The sequence below is a fragment of the Ambystoma mexicanum genome, chromosome 2p, assembly GCF_040938575.1.
Source record: "Ambystoma mexicanum isolate Mex_15411 chromosome 2p, UKY_AmexF1_1, whole genome shotgun sequence".
Lineage (NCBI taxonomy): Eukaryota > Metazoa > Chordata > Amphibia > Caudata > Ambystomatidae > Ambystoma > Ambystoma mexicanum.
Window position 1 is genome coordinate 460,919,644 of NC_090923.1, and position 24,795 is coordinate 460,944,438.

Below are 24,795 nucleotides of genomic sequence, written 5' to 3' on the forward strand. Positions count from 1 at the left end.
GAATGACTCTTGATCTTTTTCCAGCAGATGGTCATCCCATTCGAGGTGAGCAGATCATCAATATTTTGTCAATATTTTGGATTAACTTCCCATGTTTCAAGGGTTTGTTATTAGCACATAACATGCCTCTGGTTTTCCAATTAACCAGGTGCTCCACGAACCTGTTCCGTACATGATCCGAATCTGTGATTATGACCAGTTCATGGAGTTGATGTTGGACAGCAGTGAGGATGGCTTGATGCACAGCCATCAACTCTCCCACCTGACTACTTTGGGGACCAATCTTGTACCCAGCGGAGGGTTCTGGGGACTCATTCACCCAGGCATTCCCTACGCTGGCCACAAGTTCATTCTCCCCGTTGTTGTCAACATAGTAAGAGCATCCATCCACATAGACAGTGGGCATTCCCTTACACTTGTCTTCTTCAAAGACTTTGTGTGGGGAATTAAGGTATGCCGCCATGTTGTCCTTGATTTTTAGACTTTCATCCTCGAGACAGTTTTCCCTGGCACAATCATGCAAGTCAGCCAGACCTTGCGCGAGGGGACTCTTCTTGTTTTGGCCATATCTGACCTCCACAGGAAAGCCTTGCATTGACAGAAACCAGGTAGTAATTCGGGAATTACTCACATTTCCGGCCCGGATTCTGTCACTTTGTAGATGTTGCAGAGGCTGGTGTGAAGTCTCCACTATGATGTGTGCCCCGTGGATAAACGGGCGGTAATTCTTCAATGCACACACCGTTGCCAGGGGTGCCTTCTCACAATCGTTGAATTTTTCCTCCACAGAGGATAAAGTTTTGCTCACATAGGAGATTACTTTATTGACCTTGTCATGCTTTTGATATAATACTGCAGTCAAGCATGTATTTGAGAACCCTGTCTCCAAGAAAAACCCCTTGTTTCTGACAGGGTGTCAAGCTCCGGTTCCACCTCCCCTATCTCCTCACCTGATTCTTCAGAGGATAGATCCTTGAGAGGATTCTTCTTCTTTGGAAGCTTCTTCTTCTTGTTAGACGACTTATCCTTATAAATCCGGACCTTCTTTTCGCGGAGATAAGGTCTATCCCCTCCAGAGGCCACCGTGACAGTAGTGGGAACCTGTCTCGGGTGCCTCTAGTGGGGCCAGCCTCACTTACAGGGAAAAAGCCAAAGCAGAAAAAACCCTGTAGATCTTGATGGTAGGAGATGAGGTGGACAGTCCTTGACCACCCAGGCCGTTGAAAGAATTAACCTCTCCTAGCGGAAACCGCTGTGGGCAGACACTGCAGGTGGATAGCGAGGGCTGACTCAAAGTAACAGATATCAGCGACCAGTTTACCAGACAGAGCTCGGAATAAGACTTGCAGGTAGAACCTTTCAATAGCAACAAGGAAAAAACGTAAGTAAGTAGCGGGATACAGACGAAAAAGAGGAAAGAAAAGGAGAATAAATGGTATAAGCAGGAAACCCGAAATGTATACCCAGAATAGATGGCAAGATACCGCCGAGTAGAAACTAAATCAGATAAAGGAAGAGTGTACCGCCCTCCGAGCGGAGCCGAACAAAAGTTGGAAGTATCAAGGCAAATGTAAGTAGCAAACAGTGCAAAATAGTGCCGCGCACAGAGAAGGCTGCAGGCAGCAGGGAAGGAACGGCAAGAAGCCGAGCAGGAAAGTAGGAGGAGCCTCGTACCCAGGTAAGCAAAACAGCAAGGCACCGAAAACGGTGAAACCGCAGAGTACACACCGTGTACCCAAAGACTCGATGGTAGGGTTGTAGCGCAGCTGAATAGGAAAGAAGGAAATGCAGCTAGAACAAAGGATGTACAAGATTAGGATAACGTTGAAAGGTAAGGCGGCTAAGAAAGCCCAATGGAAGGTAAAAGCTAGAGGGTAATGGAACGTTAGCGTGCGAGAAGTAAACACAGATACAACGCACTGCACAAGGGGGCGGAGTCAGAACTTATAGAGTCCGCCGCCATATTGGATGAGGACTAGAGCGAGGTAACTCCCAGCTAGTGCCGCCAGCGGTTCCATAACTTCCACCCCTGATTCCTGACACAGGGTAAGCTAGGCAGGGCGCTTGTGAGAGGCTTCTTTTGAGTTGTCTTACTGCCTCTGATTGTTCTGGACCCCATTCCCAATTGACCCCCCCTTCAAGAGATGAATCAGGGGTCTGGTGATCTCTGCGTAGCCCTCAATGAACTTTCTGCTGTAATTAGTCAGTCCAAGGAGGCTCCTTAGTTCCTGCAGAGTTGTGGGGTCTTTCTTTTTCTGGAGTGCTTCCACTTTCTTTTCCTGGGGACAGAGACCGTGAGGAGTAATCTCATGCCCCAAGAAATGAACCCGGGTTCTACACCACTGTGCTTTCTGAAAGGAAAGTTTTGCTCCGGCATCCCTCAACTGTGTCAGAACATAACGGATCTCCGCTATGTGTTCCTCCACAGATGAACTTTTGATGAGGACATCATCTACATAAGCCAGGTTACCCCTCGCACCCAGGTCGGGCATGGCCTTGTGTAGAAAAATGTTGAATTCATTGCCGGAGTTGAGGTATCCGAAGAGAGTCCGGGTCCATGTGTACTGTTGGCCCCCAAAGGTAAAAGCCAGTTTGTATTGGTCCTCCCTACTGACAGATGAACTTTTGATGAGGACATCATCTACATAAGCCAGGTTACCCCTCGCACCCAGGTCGGGCATGGCCTTGTGTAGAAAAATGTGGAATTCATTGCCGGAGTTGAGGTATCCGAAGAGAGTGCGGGTCCATGTGTACTGCTGGCCCCCAAAGGTAAAAGCCAGTTTGTATTGGTCCTCCCTACTGACAGGCACAGTCAAGTATCCAATGGTCAGGTCTATTGCAGTGAATACCTGTGACCCCTGGATCTGGGCCAGCCCTTGGTCAATGTAGGGAAGAGGCCATCGGAAAGTATGGACCCGTTTGTTGAGCTCCCTAAGGTCGGCGTAGAGTCTCCACTGGCCGTTTGGCTTCAATATTCCCAGCACCGGATTATTGAAGGTGCTGTGTACGGGACGAATTATCCCCCGGGACTCAAGGTTCTTAATTATTTCAGTAAGGGACTCCATGGATGCGAGAGGCAAGCAATATTGCTTCACAAACACTGGAGTCATGCCAGGGTCCGTGGGAATTGTTGTTGTGTGGATGTCGGTGCGACCACAGTCATATGAGTCCACCGCAAAGAGATCTTGAAAATCCAAGAAAACTTGTTTCAACTTTTGCTTTTGCTCCAGAGTCACACAGGCATCAGGATTGACTAGCTTTTCAACCATCTGCCTGAAGTCGGGAAAGACTTCTGGTTTTGCTATCTCAGCGGCCTCCTCCAACTGGGTGGAGAAGTCCCTGGTGAGAGTGCTGATTTGGACTGGTGTCTTCAGGTGGGAAAGGCAGCCCTCATGGACCTGGAAAATCACCTCATCCCCTCTGAAGTCACAAGTCACATCTTCCTTACCATAAGGGCAGGAAGTTTACACCAGGAAGTTCCCCCCATTCCGGGTAAAGATCCTTTCTGATGTTGTATGGTCATCACTGTCACTGTCAAAACAGTCCTTGGGGATTGGTCCTAACAGTTAATTTCCTAAATCCATGGAAAAATGTCGGTCATGAACCGCCATTCCAATAATGGTGCCTGCGGCTAGAGTAATACTCTTTAATTTGCTCTTATCCACCTCTATTAGACTATATTAACTAATGGTGTTGGGTTTACCCCCAACCCTTGCTGTTGGAGAGAAGCATTTAGATGAATATAAGCATCAGGGTTTTTCAATTTTTATCCTCTTTTAACTTTCACTTCCAGGGTGAATTGTCAGTTCCTTTCTGGGATGGTGACTTCCTCTTTAATCTGAATTTCAACTGCATAAGGTAGCAATTGAGCTGACCTAAATGCTTTCTCTGGATCATCAAAGCCCATGGGATTATCCGCTAATCGGGACCAAGCTTTGAAGTTTATTAGGTCCAAAGTAATGGCAAAGCGATTGAAAATGTCACAACCTAAGTAAAAGGCGGCAGTGACATCTCGCACTACCCAACAATTATGGACTATGCTCTTGTTGCCAATGGAGATTTTGAGCATACACCTGCTTGGCAGGAGATGTTTGGAATTGGGTGTTTCCAGATCCATTTCCCATTTGTCTATCAGTTTGAATGTGGGAATGGCTGGATCTTTTGGGAGTTGGCGGAACATGGCTTCGCTGATGAAGCATTTACCGTTGGTCGCACACACTCCGGCGAGAAGAGAGTCCTCCCCATCATTTAACTCAACAGGGATGAACAACTGCTCTCCAATTTGTTGAATATCAGCCAGGCTCTGAGCTGTTTTCACCTCTTTCTGGACTATTGGAGTGGGAATGTCTGACTATTGGTAAAGAATTTCAGAATGTTTTCTTCCAGTGTGGAATACCACCTTAAACTGGAAGGGAGGTTGATTTTCAGAAATAGAGAGGACCCCCCATCGCCAGTCTGTTGTCCTACTGCTATTACTGTCACGTCTGGAATTTGGTTGTTCTGGAAGTGAAATTCTACTTGGTCAGATTTTTGTTCGACCATGTGCCATGTGTCGTTTAAACTAACATGGCTGACACTCTGTTTCAATTTTATTGGTCGGTTAGTCTGGGTCCAGAGGACGTTGTTTTCGCAATCTATTAGGGGTGACAACCTTCGCAGGAGGTCATTCCCTAGTAAACAAGGGGTGCCCTCTGGAGTCACTACTATGACCGGGTGTTTCACCTTGTGTCACCCAATTTTAATGTCCAAATATGCAGTCCCCTCGATGGGAATTTCCTTCCCATCAAAGTTCTGAAGTTGTCCAGGAAGGGAAGTGAGAGGAATCTGGTAATTCTCCGCCCTCCCTGCATTTAGTTCATCAAAGGCCTTTTTGGACAGAAGGGTAGCTTGGGATCCCGTGTCCACCAGTGCCAAAATTGTACCCTGCCCCTGTACTTGTACCGGGGCATAGTATCTTCACTTCTTCTCCTCAAGGGGGCACAGATAATGCACATTCTTGGACAACTGGTGTGCTAATTTTCTGGTTTTGGACAAGGAAAGATAAGAGATTTGGGCAGAATTCTGTGAAGAGTCTTGGGAATCTGAAAGAAAAAGTTGGCAACTAAAAATAGGAGACGTTGTGGGTTCCCCTGGTTCCGGTTATGGGCCACCCCGCCCCCCCCGTTTTGGAGGCAGTCACCAGAATGGGTTTGAACCAGGGGATTTTGATGCTGTTGGTTCTGGGATGAGATGATGGGCGGCATTAGCTCAGTCCCCAAATCTACCCCGTCTGGATGTGAATCCCTTGGGACCCATTTTTCTTTGGGAGGAGTTCCCCCATCTCTGAAGGAGAAGATCCTTTACCCTCTCCCTCAAATTGGAAGATCTGTACCTCCTCCACAAAATGGATCTGTTTGGGTCCCTTTGTTTCTTCTTCCTCCTCTCTGCTCCTTGGGTGGCAGACTTTCAGGGGTAGGAGATTTTGTTTCAGGTTCCTGGGTTTCCAGGGGCTGTTTACAAGTGGGGAAGGAAGCTTCCTCCAAGGCTTTACACCCCCCTTCCGCCTCCTCCCTGGGAACCAATGGGTTATCGGGTGCTGCCCCCATCATTGTTCTGGAACACCAGGCCCAGAGTTTGGGGCATTCTGCACCGGCATGCTCATCTGAGGGTTCTGTTGAGCCGTCAGCATGTGACCCAGATCCCGTGCCATATTTTGGACCTGGCTCTCTAACTGTGAAACTCGCTCAGGTTGATACAGGGTTCTGTTTTCTCCCCTGGGCTGATCCCGGGAAGGGTAGCTATCCCTTCTCTGGTAGTACCCCAGGTTGGGAAGATTTGGGTACCCCTCCACCCTTGGCCTCCCCTCTCCCGGATTAGGTTGTCTGGGCTCAGGGAATTGGGGAAAGAAGGATGGATGATTTTGGGGCTGGAAGTTGGGTGGATACCTGGGGAAAAAGTTCTGCCCAGGATTTGGGGAATGTCTGCCCTCCTGTGGGAAGTTAGGAGTGAAGTTCCCTGGGTTAGGTGCTTGGGTGGATCCCCCCCTTGGGCTGGAGGAGTCCACACATAACCCGGTTTCCCTTGTAGCGGGGACTTACATAGTCAGGGGAGTGAGGGACCCCATTTGTGGGACTACCTCCTTGACTCCCTGTTTGTGACTGGCCCGAGGGACTTCTGGGCTTGGCATTATTCGGTGCATGCAGGTTTTTATGCCCCCCCATCTCCAAATCTAAAACGGGGGCAACCTTTACCTCTGCCACCTTGGCAGCAGCAGGGATGCTGGTCGGTTTGGGGCTTTTCTGCGCATTACTTTGATTTTTTATGGGCTTCTGCACCTCATAGATTCGGGTGGCCTGTTCAATGACCCAGTCTAGCGACCTTTTCTCATGAAAATCTCTCACTAGCTGGGTACTGATGTATTTGGGCAAGGCATGGAAAAAAAGTGTTAACAAATTCTTTGCTGTCCATGCGCACCCTTTTTTTAGTCTGCGCAAATTCTTGTGGGGCCTGATCCTCCCGACATTGCAAATTGTAGGCTGCCTTGCGAGCCTCTTGGGGATTTCTGTGAACAGAAAAGTGCTTTAAGATGGAAGCCCTGTAGGTGGACCATCTTGCACGATTTTGGTCCTCCAGCCCTGCAAAGAAACTGGAGTATTCTGGGGAGAATGTCCATTTGACGTACTGCATGCAGCTACTGCTGTCTTTCAAATGGAAAGTCTCCATCATTTGCTCAAAGAGCTCCAAGTGTTCCTACACAGAATGCTTGGTGTTCTTGTGATAAGGCGTGATGACACTCCTGATTGCCTTAATCTGTTTTAAGGGGTCCTTAAGCAAGGCCCTTTTTGCCTTATTGGCCTTCTTGGTTCGGGTAACCCTGGTCCATTCATCCTCTGACTCAGAAGCACTGCTCCCAGAGGTGCCCGTCTGATCTTCCAGGTTTTCCCCGATTCTGCGAGCCTGGGAATGGCTGGCAGAATGAGGGGACCTGGTCTCCTGTGACGCTCAGAGGAGTCTTCAGATTCCTCCATGCTGCCAGGATTTGATGGGTATCCCCCCACTGACCTAACTGGGCAGAGGTTTTTAGGATGCCCTTAGTGGGCCTACTCTCCTGGGGTTCCCCACTAAATTGCACTGTACTTGGGTGCCCAGACCCAGACGCCCGCTCATCCATGCATGGGAGGTACTGGCCTATGAGCCCCATTCTTCTGGCCGGATAGTTATCTGCCATCCCCGTGGCCCTGGGCTCATGTGCGTCAGGGGACATGGGGGTGGCAGAGTCCAGGGACTGGGAGCGATGAAGTCCTCTGGTACTAGGGCTCCTGAGATTATGCTCAGGTGTTTCCCTTTCCCAGCAAACCTCATCTCTATCAGGCCCTGCTCCCTGTTGCCATGCAAGAGCCTGTGCTTTCAGTTCCTCAATCAAGGCCTTACTAGACTCTATCAGTCTCTCCTGCATGGCTACCTGTTGTTGGATCCTATCATTGTGCTGGCAGAGAGCCTCATTCTCTCTCTGTGCTTCCTGGTTAGTCTTGGAGTACTGGGCCAGTCTTTGCTGAAGGAGGGTTACCTCCTGGGTACCGTCCCTACTGGCCTGCTCCTTTCTTACCAGAGCATCTTCCACCCTCCTGGTGTGCTCCAACAAGTTCTGGTGCTCTTTTTGGAGTCACCCAGTCCCTGGAGGGCCAGGTGATTTTCCTCCAACTTCCCTTTTAATTGGCAGACTTCCTGGCCTAAGGTATCCCTTAAGAGCCTGTCTCTGTGCCGCCAGTTCATCCCTCTTCCTATGAAGGGCACCCGCTCTCTGGCGCTCCTCATCAAACTCTGCCTGGGTATCCAGGTCTTTCAAAATCAGTTTATTGCTCTCTGCCTTTTCCCTATCTAGGTGGCTTTGCAGGGTGACTACCTCGTCTGCGCATGTCCTGTTGAAGTCCAGTTGTTGCTCAGCTTTTTCTGGCTCTGCAGTAGGGAGTCCAAACCTTCTTGGTACTCCTTCTCCAAGGCCAGAAATCTGGTATCCTGGTCTGCCTTCTCCTGTTGCAGGATACCCATATCCTCTTTTATTTTAATGAGATACTGTCTACTATCATTTTCTGACTCCTGGCTCCTGTGCAGCCACTGCTCAGAAGAGTCCAGGTCAGATTGGGCCTTCTCTAATGCCATCAGTTGCCTATTTCATAAGCGAAAATGATAGTCAATAGGTGCACACCTAGTTTTCTGTCAATAGGTGAAAAAGTTACATAGACACTTTCAAATGATTCAGGGTGCTGGGGAGGAATACAAGCCCTAACACTGGAGCCTGAATAAAACATGAACTAAACAAAGTGTCTAAATTTAAAGACACTCCCGTCCCCTACACACCATTAAAGCTGACAAAATCAGTCAATACAATGATTACATTTTCAAAAGATATGTAATTGAATATTAGATACATGAACACAAGTTGAAAACATCAATGTTTGTTAATTAAACCTTAAAATTTCCATAAATATAAATGGTTTTCACATATGGCCATCGTAAAAAACAAAATGAAACAAAGAGCAACCACAGTGTTCTTATGTTGCGATGTGATTTCCAACTCTACGCGTTTCGGGGAAACTCCCCTTCTTCAGGAGTGAAAGAAATCTGCAATTACACATATACATATAATTAATAATCACCTTTACATATGTTAAACACAAAATTACCATGAACAAATCATTATCAATCATCACTCTAAATCAGCTACAAAGCAATCTAGCTCATACTATATAGGGTCATTATCATTTTCTTCATAATCAGTAAACCAAAATTGAATACTGGTGTGACTCCAAAGCATGAAATTAGAAGCAATATAATGGAAAGAATTACCTCTAGTATGTCTTTCTGCGTGGTGTTGACACATGATACATGAACATTAATCGGGTCAATACACTTCAACTGCTGAATCAGATCAAAAGGGAACCATAAAGTTCCGGATTTAAAGGGAAGGTCATAATAGTAAAGTGAAAAAAGCTCAATTCTTACCCAGAGTTTAGAAGGGAGTAGGAATACACTCTAAATCCACAATGAAGAGACCACCGGAGAACGGGACCTCTGGTGTGTATCAAGATGAAGTATATAGGAAGTAGTGAAGGTCCTAGAACAAACCGTAAATCCAGTATTTAGAGTTGTAGTATCAGTATCTGCCTTATTAAAAACAACAATATCCATTTGTGGACTATCTTTACCTCAATAGTGAAAAAAACGGTCTTTTATTAGTACTGTATTCCCAAAGACTATCAATATGTCATACTGCACTCGTCATGAAAAGATGGCACTGATGTTCGAAAGACTATTTTAGCCTCCTTATATTCTGAAATTGCGTACTGAAAAGAGAGACAGAAGTAAGCCACAAGGATGGGTGAGTCACTCTATCTATAGGATTGAGTGTTTCAAGTATTTATAGAAACAGTAATAATCTATGTACTTACAATTCGAAAGGCTAATCGTCTTTATAGACAGGATCTTGGGGTTGCTGTCTAATGTGCACCACACGTACGGTGTCCGCATTCGGAATGAGCAATCTCTGCCGGTTAAAATGAAAACAGGAAGAGACGCGGTCACATGACCAAGTCATGTGACCCGGAAATTAAAGGCGAAACAAATTCAAGCGACTCGGACAGGACAGAACCTAAGATGTTAGTATTGTCGGAGTGAGAATAATAATGAGTGTATAGAGTACCTCGATCTATATAAACTGGGATCCCAGATGTAAACCCCAATGGTAAGTACCGTCATTACACCGTCACATGGCCGTGTCACATGACCAAAGAACGTAACGCAGAAATAAATGAACGCACCCATGGAGAGGTGCCACTCAACTCTTAAATCGATACTACGGACATCTAAAGAGATGGATGATCTCAGAAATAAAAATGAAAGGGATTTATAAAAAAATATAGAAAAATCAGAAAAATGAAAGTAGTGTCTAGAAAGTAGATACGGAAAAAAGACTCCAGAGTCAACAAGTAGCAGAGGGGTACATAGTGTATTAACCCTCTCAATAGATGTATTTAAACCTTTCGATTACTGATGTATCATTCATTATCAGAACAATGTGAACACTAAGTAGTCAACCAACTCATAAACCTGACATGAGCCCAACTTCTGTTTATAACCAGTCCAAACCATAAGAGCCAAAATGGAGGATGATGTTCTACTGGTGAATACTTAAATGAAACAATTCAGGGAAAAGTCTTCATTGAGACCTCTGGGAGAGACGGTATCCAAGAAATCAATCCAGAACATCTCTCTTTGAGCCAGGATCCTTGCATAATCACCCCCTCTGTGAGGTTTTTTAACTACTTCAAGTATATTTAATCTTAACTGTGCCACGTTATGTCTCTCATTGGTGAAGTGTCTTGCTACAGGGGATTTTTCATTTTTACACCGTATGTGTGATTTATGTTTAGTCCATCTTTCACGCGCCGACCTTGCTGTTTGACCGATGTATAAAAGGCCACATGGGCACTTAATGCTGTAGATCACACCTGTGGTTCTACACGTGGCAAAATCTCTGAGGTTTATGAGTTGGTTGACTACTTAGTGTTCACATTGTTCTGATAATGAATGATACATCAGTAATCGAAAGCTTTAAATACATCTATTGAGAGGGTTAATACACTATGTACCCCTCTGCTACTTGTTGACTCTGGAGTCTTTTTTCCGTATCTACTTTCTAGACACTACTTTCATTTTTCTGATTTTTCTATATTTTTTTATAAATCCCTTTCATTTTTATTTCTGAGATCATCCATCTCTTTAGATGTCCATAGTATCGATTTAAGAGTTGAGTGGCACCTCTCCATGGGTGTGTTCAATTATTTCTGCGTTACATTCTTTGGTCATGTGACACGGCCTTGTGACGATGTAATGACGGTACTTACCATTGGGGTTTACATCTGGGATCCCAGTTTATATAGATCGAGGTACTCTATACACTCATTATTATTCTCACTCCGACAATACTAACATCTCGGTGGATTAGGTTCTGTCCTGTCCGAGTCGCTTGAATTTGTTTCGCCTGTGACCGCGTCTCTTCCTGTTTTCATTTTAACTGACAGAGATTGTTCATTCCGAATGCAGACACTGTACGTGTGGTGCACATTAGACAGCAACCCCAAGATCCTGTCTATAAAGACGATTAGCCTTTCGAATTGTGAGTACATAGATTATTACTGTTTCTATAAATACTTGAAACACTCGATCCTATAGATAGAGTGACTCACCCATCCTTGTGGCTTACTTCTGTCTCTCTTTTCAGTACGCAATTTCGGAATATAAGGACGCTAAAATAGTCTTTTGAACATCAGTGCCATCTTTTCATGACGAGTGCAGTATGAGATATTGATAGTCTTTGGGAATACAGTACTAATAAAAGACCGTTTTTTCACTATTGAGGTAAAGATAGTCTACAAATGGATATTGTTGTTTTTAATAAGGCAGATACCGATACTACAACTCTAAATACTGGTTTTACGGTTTGTTCTAGGACATTCACTACTTCCTATATACTTCATCTTGATACACACCAGAGGTCCCGTTATCCGGTGGTCTCTTCATTGTGGATTTAGAGTGTATTCGTACTCGCTTCTAAACTCTGGGTAAGAATTGAGCTTTTTTCACTTTACTATTATGACCTTCCCTTTAAATCCGGAACTTTATGGTTCCCTTTTGATCTGATTCAGCAGTTGAAGTGTATTGATCCGATTAATATTCATGTATTATGCAAGACCACACAGAAAGACATACTAGAGGTAATTCTTTCCATTATTTTGCTTCTAATTTCATGCTTTGGAGTCACACCAGTATTCAATTTTGGTTTACTGATTATGAAGAAAATGATAATGACCCTATATAGTATGAGCTAGGTTGCTTTGTAGCTGGTTTAGAGTGATGATTGATAATGATTTGTTCACAGTAATTTTGTGTTTAACATATGTAAAGGTGATTATTAATTGTATGTATCTGTGTAATTAAAGATTTCGTTCACTCCTGAAGAAGGGGAGGTTGCCCGAAACAGGTAGAGTTGGAAATCATATCGCAACATAAAAACACTGTGGTTGCTCTTTGTTTCATTTTGTTTTTTACAATGGCCATATGTGAAAACCATTTATATTTATGTAAATGTTAAGGTTTAATTAACAAACATTGATGTTTTCAACTTTTGTTCATGTATCTAACATTCAATTACATATCTTTTGAAAATTTAAGCATTGTATTGACTGATTATTTCAGCTTTAATGGTGTGCAGGGGACGGGAGTGTCTTTAAATTAAGACACTTTGTTTAGTTCATCAGTTGCCTATTTGCCAGATCTTGGCCTTCAGCACATTTGTCCTGTATGGCTCCCATATATAAAAATGCCGCTATCCTGGCAATCTTGTCGTGCTCATCTTTGGCTTTAGGGGCCATAAATAGTTCACTAAGGGCCACATGTAAGGGACCCTGATCTCTCCATATATCTGACCCTCTTGCAGTGATCTAGGGTGCGATTGCCTGCTACCACACTGTCTGGTCATGCTGAGTCCACTCACCTCTCACAAATAGCCTATGTAAGAGGTGCTCTCTCGCTATTTTGATGTCTACCAGTGTCATCATTCTGGAAATTGATTTCCTTCCTGACTTACAGAAGTTAGTATTTTGCAAAACAGACCGTTTCCTTGGAGCGTTCCTTTGAGGAGTGCTTTCACAGCGTAACACAGCGTGGTGATCCAACAGGGTTTATGTATCCTGTCAGTTAGCACACTGTATTAAGCTGCACAAGTGGTAGATCTAATCCAGATGTCCCGTTACGAGCCCCCACTTGTAAGTGACTCCAATCAACCACTCCAACTAAGTCAATGCCTAGTCTGGGATGCCCAATGGAAGCCCTTATTCATATATTTTTATGTCAAGTTCTTAAATCTGGATGATAAACCCTTATATGATGCCCCTCTTTTTGAATCCCCCTGACCTCACTGAGCCAAGAAGTAGGTTTGTTTTGCAAATTAAAAGGTTTATTGGAAAAATTAAACAATATATATATATCACACTTTTATGAATAAATTAACATTTGATAGCACATTTATGAATATGAACAGTGATCAGTATTGGGTAATATTACAATAGTGACAACTCTTTCATCAGAAAGGAGTAGGAATAGGAAGGATAAAGTAGCAGAGAATACTTTTACGGTTCAAGAAAATGCAAGATGGAAAGAATGCAGGCACCGAAATAAAACTCGATATGGATTCAACAAGAGATAATATGATCACTTTTTCCCTTGTGACGACTCACTCCCCCCCTATGCAATATGAAAAGATGGAAATGACGGCACACAGGTTTTCAGGAATACAATCAAAAGCAGTTCAGTTCCCGTTCCCCTCCCCAGCAAGTTTAGAGAAACAGGGATGATGGAATGTTGTATTGGGTTTGTTTGAAAACTTAGGTTCATAGCTTTAAAATGACAGTTAAATCTCGCTTCTAGGACGTGCAGTTCAAAAGATACAGACTTTTTTGTGAAGGTAGATTTTCAGAAATGAAGTCAAGATTTCAGAATGACAGATGACACTTTGGCAGCTTTGAAATCACAGAATGGACACACAATTTCTATGCAGTTCTGGACAGGTTGAAATGGTTTGAATAAGATTACTTTAAACTAAGAGATGGGTTCTGGACAGTTCTAGATACTCACTCCTAGTTTTGGAAGGGAATGGACCTCATCACAGATCTGGTCAGGTTTGGACTGCGGTTCTCTCTCCACCGGACAGGTCTCAGGCTCTCTGGGTTCTGCGTTCAGCACGGCATGTGGTCTGCTATCGGCACTGCACAGCGGTCTGGTCTGGGTCTGGATACGGAACTGCTCTCTCTGGATCTCGGTTCTGGCATGGGGTTCTGGATACAGCTGTGCTTTCTGGGTCTGGTTCTGGCACAGAGTTCTACCCAGAAGCAAAACACCCCACCCGGCTGTTGAATAGTTTAGTTAGTTTACTGGATTCTGAGGCCTGCTGAGAAGAGTCCAGCTTTTGGGTTAGGCCCCTGCTTAAGGTTCTAGAGATGGGTTCTAGAGTCTGGTCTCTGGATCTATCTGGGTTTGAAGTCGTCTGGCAAAGTGCTGCGCAGAAATTGATTGGAGAGTGGAAAATGAATGGCCCTATCTGGGTCTCAGTGGTTCTTTTTATGTCTTTTGAAAGTGGGTGGGAAGGCTGACTTTCTATGCCCAACCCACTGAGGATTTGATAGGTTAAAGGATTTACTGTGACCTGACTGGAAAACAGAGGAGTGAGTCAGAATGAGTAATCCGGTGTCATCTTTATGGGTCAAGGAAAGGACACTCCCCTTTGTGTCCGTACAGCATATCTTCTTTTTCATAAAACACATATTTACAATATGCCCCACTTGTTAATATTACCTAAATTGCATGACAGATTGCTTAAGGTACAGTTCGGTTCAAGTCACATGTTTCTACGAGCTTGGGTTCCGAAATGACAACATTTTGCGCTTTTGATGGGTTTCGCAATATTAATTTTGCATCAAATCTTACACGGAGGTACACACCCTCTCTGAGCATATTACTGGAAGTTCTTAGGTTTCTAGCATAAGCACTGCATCCACAATTTTAATAATTATGGGGCTTGGCCTCAGAACATCCCACAACGTCCAGCTTAGTCTCAAATTGTGGGTGCATTTTTCATATTAAGAATCCCCAAAATGTACATTTTTGTCAGCTTGATACAATATTTTATAAGCAATTTAATAAAACATACATTTGCCTCCACTGCAGTACACCCATTGGTTTGTCCCCGCCCCTAGAAACTTGGCTCTGACACAGAGAGATCAGATGTCTTGCCTTCCCCCAGAGCAGTTTTTCAGGCACACCCAAATCAGCATATTCTGTTCAATTGAAAGAGTCTATTGTCTTGACTGGGGTCAGAAGACCAGAGTGCCTTGGCCAATTCCTGTTCACACCAATCTGTTAATCTCTTGGCCAAGGGCAGAAGGAAGCTTCTTTGTCTAGAGATGAGGTGTTGAATCTGTTTGATCCCAGTGTGGGAACACTTTTTAACTCTGCAACCAATGTCTACAAATTGTCTTTTCTTGCAATATAACTCACATTTTTAATACATACATTAAACAATTGCTTCCTTCAAGTCATTTCAGAATATAGTTTTAACTTGTATCCACCTCTTAGCAAGTCTTCCTTTGGCGTAGTTTGGGCTCCATGTCAACTTTACAAAGACACTGGTGGTTTTAAAACGCCAGCTTTCTGGTAGTGGTGAGTCATGGTACTGCACCTTTTTGACAGCTGCCTTACCAGTAAGCAATCCTCAAAATATACTTTGTTCAAATATAGATGCACTTCTTTGGACCTCAGATTCATGTAGATTCTTGCGGGAGAATGATGTTGACCCCCCAACAAGGAGGTAGGACCTTTTTAGTGGTTCTGTGAGCCATGATTTTAGCAATTTTTGACATCAATTAAAACGGATTTTGAACAGCACTGTATTCCTTTGCACTGATTTTGCTCTGTGTGCAGCCAAAGGATAGGGTCTGACAATGGTCTCCTGTATTAACACTGACAGAGGCAAAAGTGGATGGTGGCCTGTCAGTCAGGTTTTCACTGCACACCTTCTGGTGATTTCTGGCCAGCAGCATGCTTTCCGGCGGCCATTATGATGTTTCCTCTGCCAGTAATGCGCAATGATGTTGCAGGGCTTGGATGCGTGGGTTCAAACATCGCACATGTTTCATCTCTTCCTGCTTGATATTTGACTGGTTGGGGCCATGATTTGTCAAGGACACTGAGCCCCTCATGTGTTACATACTCATATCTTTCACATCTCTCTCTGTAGTCAATGGTGCTTTCATGTCTGACAACAATGGTTCCTCTTCTGGGAGTTTGTCATGACTTACGTTTTAGTGTATAGAAATATTTTCTATCTGGTCTCACTTTTGTCTATGGCCAACAATATTTATGATCTTCAGAACCCCATCTCACTTCATTTCTTCTGTTTCTTGGCATCTTGCGATTGTCATTATCACCTGCATTACCTCTTTATTCTTCTTAAATTTTGTGCAATAAATTTGCATAAGATCCAACCTTTTTCTCCAGACTGAGAGACCTGATCAGACCTAAAGGCGAGGGCATCTCATGGACGCATGTGGAACCCAAAACTTTACCGTTCTGCATCTGCTGGAATATACTCCCTGATAGGGTTAAATCTAGGGTTAGTTCTGGTGAATGGAGTAGTACATGGCTCAACATATTCTAGATTCTCCATTAGTCAATATTTCATCAGTTTTAGCATGAACCTCGGTTACTTGTATTGACTTGCAGACATTAGGGCCTACATAATTTGAATGCATGAGTGTGCCCTCATCCACAGGTTCTTCTCGAGTGCCTAGCTTATTCTGTCAATTTTTCCTTCATGTGCATCATAAATGTTGTTCTCCTGTGGTTTTGTTGCTCTTTCCCAAAAAAAGATACTGATGTTGCTGTTAGGAGCATTACACCGGTGGGGGGCACTGACTCTCCCTGCATGACTCTCCACCTCTTGTGGGTGCTTTGCTGGCACCTCCGCATTTAAATGGAGGGCCATAATGGAAAGTAAGGAAAGAACAAATTGGCAGAAAAAGTCACGATCCACAGCGCTTGTAAGTATAAATTAGACAAAGACTTTAAAGTCCAAGATTTAGTACAGCCAACCAACTTTAACCGCAATTGCGAAGCCTTCTGAGTACTTTTTGGGCATTGTCCCTTCAGCTTAAATTTCAGGCTCTATCCCTATTAAGCCTCAGATGAAGAGCCGTGGAAGGCTCGAAACACGTGTTAGGCTGTTGCTTGTACTAAACCTTGGACTTTAAAGGCTGTTCTTTCATACTAATCACTTGGACTCCCGATTTTTATTTTGCTATACTTGGCGCAGTGAAACTGGGACTTGTTTGTGTTGCAATCGTAATGGAAAGTAAGCAAAGTTGGGATGACAGGCAGCAACAATGGCCCCAAACAAATCTCACAAGACAATCTCCGCTCTTTCCTACTATGCTACACTGTATTGTGAGTGTGTTGATATGTTGTGCACTATTTCGGTTCCGCACACACAGCAGTTGGCCGTATGTAGTATTTTGGGAGCCTAAGTGGATAAAAGTAAGGCAAATGGCTAAACACGGTGCCTAAACCCACCGCCCATTCACTGCAGAGTCACAGAACAATGAGCCAAATTGCACCATCCTGACTTGTAATTTACATAGCGCAATACTAAGAAGCAGCATTCTGGCAATGTTGGCTCCTAATGGCAGCTCTGCTTTTCAGACTTACTTACTGTATCATAACTGACAACTTTGGACTTTTTCAATTACGATACCTGGCTCAAGCAACTTCACTAACCAATCCCCCCCACTCCCTCCCGCTCCCGCTGCACCTCATCAGGTCTTCGAGGTATGAGATCTCCGGGTCTCCAGCCCATTGATCTGATTCGGTGCACCGCAGGAAGCCATGGACTGCAAACAAGCCGCGCCATTGGGAGAGAGGGCGGAAGGACAGCTGGAGTGCTGACATGGGCGTAACCGCAATCGCGCCGACACCGGTATGAGTACAGGACAAACAAAGACAGAGAGGGATTAGAGCATGTGTAGGCAGGTAACCCATCCCTGTGAGGTCTTCCTCAAACGAAGCAGAGGTCACTCATTGAGACAACAGTCCTCCCATCAGGTCAAACAGTGAATCGAAAGCTGAACGATATTGCAACTCTCAGGACAGGTACTGTAATTGATGTATGGTGCATTCATGGTGTAAACTGCACACATATCTAAACCGGCTCAGCTTTAACTCATCGCTGAATCCATTGTTTGCAGTATATATGTGCCAATTGCAGGAATGTGTACGCTTGCTTATGTACAGTAGACGCGCTTGATTGATGTACAGATGAACTAATGTTCCAGCGTTGAATTACTAGGCGTTTTCATTGTACCACTGGCTCTATGTTATTATCATGTGTCAGCTTGTAATATGTTGTGTGTATGACTCGTCTGCACATTAAAATAACTGATACACACATAAATAACACCAGATACATTCGCAAAGATTGCAGCTCTTATTATCGTTGTTTGAAGAGATGGACGAGTCTTGTGCGACATGAGGTGGTGCTATGTCTATACACCTGACGGCTATCTCCCAGAAGCACCCACTAACTCCAGTCTCCTGGACTGGTAAGTGCTGTTTTATGGAATCACTGATCCTTGACATTATCCATAACTTTATAATTATTTTTTAGCGCCTCTTGGATCTCAGGCAAGTTCACGTTGTTGCAGTCTTTCATAAGCAGGGCCAAAGGAGAGCTTTACACTTAATGAAGAAATATAATGTACTGTTTTTGATGTCTGCATCAGCTAAAGTGGAATGGAATTTATTTTCTTGTGGCAGCACTATCTGGGTTTTTTTTTTTCACAGCAGTGAGCATTTATCTGCCAGACTACAATCACTCAGCGGTGACTAAAATAGTTTCATATGATGCGCCTTTCTTTATTTTCTATAAATCCAATCCATGACCTCTTCTGTTAGAGAGGAGTTGCCCTTTCTTGTTTTCCATATAGAAACATAATTAGACCACAATAGCAACTGTGCCATCACCATGAACCAAAATGGCCCAAATATAATCAGCAATATTTTATACGCCTGCCACAATAAAATACAATTACGCAGGAACAGACCGGTACCACCTAACATCTTTAATTTGTATTGCCTTTCACTTTGGGATATGGCCAAACACATCTAATTGAAGGTATCTCTCAAGAGATTCTTCATTTTATAGCCTTATGAATGAGCTGGCAGCATCTGCCTTGTGCGCTGAATTCTTAGAGGTTGGTGGGACATTTGAGCCAACACGTTGCCATTTTAATGGCGGTCTTAAAAGTTACATTTTCAAGGACTCTTAAAATACCATGTACCTATTTTCTAACAGCCTATGTGGAGAAACGTCCAAAAATGTAATTCGAGGTTACATTTTGAACAGTGTTCACAATCTGCCTGTTGTGCTAAATACAGGCTGATTCCTTGGGAATTTGTTGTAAATGTCTCACATAAGCAACTGACAAGTAGATTACAAGTTTTGCACTATGAAATGCGAAAAAAGAGTGTCCAGTCCATTTTCCCTGTTTAAGAAGCATTTTGGGGTAAAATGTACGAAATTACAGTAATTGCATGGAGATGGCTCTATTGCATTAAAGTCCCTCCCCCATGCAATTTACATGTTTCTTATAGAAATGAAGCCCTCCGATGATTCTAATCCCCTCATTTGTACATTCTAGTACCCTGCAGCCTTTTGTAAAGTCTAAATCTGCCTGCCTCTACTCTCCGCCCTTTGCAACTCATCCAGAACAGGACTGCGAGACTTGTCCTTGGCCTCAAGCCCAGGGACCATATCTCTCCAGGACTGAAATCACTACACTGGCTCCCAGTGACTGCGAGGATCAAGTTCAAAACCCTCTGCATTGTACACAAAGCCTTCTGGGGCCTTGGGCCAAAATACCTTCAACTCTCTCTGCCTAAATATCTTCCTTCTCGAGCTCTTCGCTCATCCGCCTCCAACTCCCTCAGGGTCAGACGCTTCTCCAAACAACGAGTTGGGGGCAGATCTCTCTCCGCTGCAGGTGCCTCCCTCTGGAACAGCCTTCCTGCCTCCCTGAAACTTGAGGAGAACTATCTCCGGTTCCGGAAGCACCTCAAAACCTTCCTCTTTGCCTCCGCTTTCTCTCCCCCTCTCCCCTGCTAAACTTACTGCAACTGCACTGAATCTGCAATTGGGCCACTCACCGTTCTCGGTCCTTGGCCCAGCCACTCTCCCCTGCACTGCCTCCCTGGCAACCCCTGCACTGCGGGACTGTGTCTGTATCCCTACAGCCCCCCTTCCCAGCACTTGTCTGCACTTACCTCGCACTTGCCACTAGCTGGCCCTTGTTTTTTATCCTGTATGCTATTAACCCTGTACTGCACTTTCCCCTCTCCCTTTCCCCTTTGCACTTTTCCCTTCCCCTCTACCCTTGCACTTGCGCGATCTGAATGATACCTGGCCTAGTAGGATCGTTGTCTGTCTCCTGTTGTTCCCCCCTGCCTCCTTGCGCCTTGAAACACTTGTGTATAGGCGCGTTACAAATGCCATATCATATCATCATATGTGGGAATGCTGCTGTGATGAAATGACTTCTGCTCTACATGAGTATAACAGTGAGTAGTCCCTACACCACCTATTCAGCCACCACACCTCTACAAACCAACAGTGATCCCAATCATAAAGGTAAAACAGACACAGCTAAGAGATATACCTCCATCATCGTTTGTGGGCCAAAGGAAATCTATAATTTTAGAAGGGATGGGAGTAGGTAGCAACCCAAATGGCAATATTACAAAAGTTTCAAAATGAAAGAAAGCCCAATCACGGTTTTATAAAAATGTAAACTTTAATTGCACACTTCATTTGTACAATTAACGTTCACAAACACTATAAAAACCAACCTCTGAGAAGGAAAACAAAGAAATGCAGAATGTAATGATGCATGGACTCGGGACAATTAATAGGAATGGAAAACAGTCAAGAAATGCAAGAACTTGCTGAACAAGAATACTTTTTTAATGGGAAAAGGTATGAAAAAAAATGTGTGAAATGGACCTCAAAGTTTGGACTAGGGGGACAGGGTTAGTACAAATTACCTGATTCCAAGCTTAGGTGGTTCAGTGGTGTTGAGCCAGGCTTTAGATGGTGATACTTACAGTTTGAACAGGGTTTGAAGGTCCCTGGTCACATTGGTCACACTTGGTGAGTAAGCCTCCAGTCGTATATGAGCGGTTGCACAATACCAGTTCAAGGTGATGTCAAGCAATGCAAGTGGAATGAATCACCAGGAGCAATTTGATGATTGCAGGTTGTTAAAAATTAGGAGTTCCACTGGTTCGGGTTGAAGTGTTATGCAATTATCCAATGGTTCTAGATTAACTGCAATGAGAGTTCCTGGTTGTTAGAAGCAGCATTTCTAAGTCCTATGCACAGTGCGCTGGTGTCTGAGATGGAGAGGTGATGGAGCTCTGCTGGGTGGTGCAGCATCAAGTGAGTGCAATGATATACACACAGTGGTACAAAGAGAGATTGAAAAGGGAATCACTGGCTGATTCATTTGGTTTGAATAAGGTGGACATGACTCAAATGCATTTCAATCAATTTGATGCAGTGAAAACAGGTATCCTGGCTGCTCTGGCACTTAGGGATCGGTGAGACCTACTGCAGGTGGCTCTAGGACAAGGTGAGTCCTTTCAGGTTCTCATCTCCAAGCCTAGTGAGGTTTCAAGCAGAGTGGCTGGTCCTGGTCCTCAGCAAGTGTCACCTTCAATGTGCCAGGGGAGTTTTAGTGAGCAGAGATTGCCTCTCCCTTAGTGCACTCCTTCATCACCTCATTGGCTGAAGGTTTTGAAAAGATCTACTCTCCCAAAAGTGGTTAATATTATTTTTTTCTTAAGTCCTGGATAGTCCAAAAGTGAATCAAAGAAGGAATGGGAAACCCTCTCTTTTATAGCCAAAAGGATACATAGGATTGGGTGAAATAAATCCTGCTTTATGGGGTCCAATCCCTGTCCTTGAAGCAGGGGGTCTTTGCCTGGTTGATGCCTACCCAAAGTGCAGTGTGCATGAAACAAGAGGAAAGAAGAAGGACAGGGTAAAACAGGATGGTGGGATCCTTCCCCAACTATGTTGAGCTCCCTCTGACTACAATCCCCCTGCACCCTTCTGTTATCCACAGCAAAAACAATTCCCTTTAGTATGCAACATCCTGGTGAGAGATTAGTCCTTTTGTGTAGGGTGTCCCCTTTGATTCCTGTTTCCCAGGATAGCTCCTGCTGAGGGGCTATCTTGCTGAAGAGAAGTATTACTCAACCACACAAAGGATCAAAAGTGAGGAAGCCCCCACTGGCTATTGTCCTGTTATTTGCAGCAGAGCGATTCAGTCTGTGGAGATACACACAGCATCTCCATGGTTGGCCTGGGCTTACTAGGTTGACATACGATGTAAATCAGATGTGGCTTTATTTAATATGCAAAATAGCAGCCACCACACCCCAACTCAAGTATGGCTTACGTTTAGATATTAAACTTCCACCAGGAGGGTAGTTAATCATACGTATATAGTTATGGAGCAGAGGTGTTGATGTAAATGCAGCTTCTGTGCTGAAGGGATATATTGTTTTGGCCAAGGCACAATTGTTTGCAGCCGAATTGACTGAGGTGAATTTGGCCGTGAAGTCAATTTTTCTGCAGCCAAAACTGCCCTAATTAAAACCGCACCCCCCCACAACCACACTCTACTTACCTTTTTGCCGTCCATGCATGTTCTGATCCTGAGGCGCCGGATCCGTCCGTCCTACCTGGGTCAGATCCGACGCTGCAGGGTCTGCTTTTTAATTTATTAAATTTTTTTGGTCCCCCATCTCTAGACCTCCGGAAGTGAGGGACACCTCCGCTGCCCTCAAAGACATTCACTACCAAACATGTGGAGCGGGGGACACTCCTGCAAACCCGCTCCCCATGTTTGGTTGTGATTACCCAAATTGGTTGTTTCCAAATGACCAAATGGTACTAGTCGAATTCGGCGAGTTGTACCATACGGAAATGACCAATTTGGGTAATACCATGCTGAAGTGACCTGGCTGTCACAGCAGCTGTCGAGTACACCTATGGCCTTTGAACCTGCTCTGTGGCACTGGAAAGCTGGGTCTGCAGATCTGGAGACTGATGCAGCATGGAACATATGTCACTATGTTTTAGCATGGAGTTTGATGAAAGGGGGTCTGGTTATCAGGCCACCCTTTCTGAAATGGAATTACCTGCATAATTTCAATATTAAGAATTATGAACAAAACGGCTTCTACACCCCTGCCACATGGCAGCACTTTGCACTGCCTTCTCTGACATTGATTGCTGACAGTGATTGCACTCTTTAGATGCTAGTGTAATAGATTCCTTTTTATGTACAAGTCCCACATTTCCTGTGCCATATAAGACATCTTTCAGGTTTCACTGCAATTAAAGTCATAAAAACATGGACGGATGCTGGGCTCCTATTCCTTTAATGCATGCATGCATGGAATTCCTGATCCCTCTCCTCAATGTTTGCAGATGGATCTGAATTCCTGCTTAGGCCTGGAATCGGGTAGACATGTTATCAGTCTTTGAAAAAAAGATTCCTGATTTCGAAATACATTTTAACTAATGAATTCAAATGAATTGCAAACGAAGAAACTAATGTGTTTCATCTTTTTATAAGATATTAAGCGTATGTGCAATTCCGGAATAACAAATGAACTGTATTTGTGATTGTTGTCTTAGTGGGTGCTGGCCTGATCACTGCTGCTGCTCCTTTGTTGCACTGTTCAATTATGCAGCATAGAGCAGATCCATCCAGCTGCAGCCCCCGCCCCATGACCTTTAGAACACGTGTGAGGGTTGTGTGGAAAGGTCTGTAGGCTCACATGATGGGGTTATCAAGCGTCGGCAGTAATGCTGCTGCCAAGGTGATGTTATCTTGCCCTGCCGATGGGGCACAGACAAAGCGACTTGCACAGATAAGGATTAAAATGTGCAACATTCAAATTAACAGTAATATAATAGTCAAGCACAGTTGATTAAAAGGGAGGGAAATCCTACATCCCCTTATAGATGGCTCATTCTTGGAATGCGTTGTTTTGTTAAGGATGAGACTGCAAGGTTTTGTAGGCCAGGTTTAGGTAAGACAAAAGAGTTCAATGTAATGGTTGTGGAGGGGTTTGAAGGCTTAGAAAACAAACTTAGAGTAAGATAATACATTGAACATAAGACCCCATTAGCAGGAGAACAATGGCCTGCTGAAGAAGAAGGGTGAGAAAAAGAAGAGGCATACTAGGGGTAGCCTAAAATGACGAAAATTATGTGGAGAGGACTTGTTTGCACATTTCAAATGTAAAAGGTCCGTTGATGTCATTTTCAATTTCTTTCAAAATGATCCCCAAATATGTGTACACATTGGGCCAGATTACAGAAACTTTGCACTGGTGCAAGTGCAAAGTTGCACGGTATTAGCACTAGGGAAAAGTTTGCCCTATTTCTAAAAACAGTGGGACATATAAGAAAACGATTTCACCTTGACAAGTGCAGTTTGGCAGGTTACCAGCACCAGGGCAAAAATGACCATAGTGCAAAAAAGAGACATTTTTGATGCGTTTTTTCACCAGGGCAAAGTTTACCCTAGTGCTAATACCATTCCGTATTAGTACCAGGGCAAACTTTGCCCTGTTGCAATAATGCAGTGAAAATGTATCTTTTTTGTCCGAGGGACATTTTTGCCCTGGAGCTTATGCTATGCCAAACTGCACTTGTCATGGTGAAAATGTTTTCTAATATGTTATAGTGTTTTTAAAAATAGGGCAAACTTTGCCCTAGTGCTAATACTGTGCAAAGTTTATGTAAAAACAAATGTCTGTGCTGCTTCGTTTGCGGCAGCGGGCGGGGAGAGTCAGGTGGGGTTGCCATGGAAATGGAAGGGGAGGCTCCGCTCAGAGCCCCTCTTCCATTTCCAAGGCTTTGACTAGGAAACAAAGTGCACTCTTCGGCCCGGGAAGAGGAGCCCCTTTGAGGTCAGGAGAGGGAGGTTGGGGGGCGGGCGGAGCAAGATTTTTGGGTCCCAGTCAAGGAAGGGGGGAAACATCAGGACTGGGTGGAGGATGAGTGTGGAGCAAACTGATTGACTCCTACACTCATGTCCCTCACAATTGTAATTTTCTTTCTTCTTTTTTTTTTTT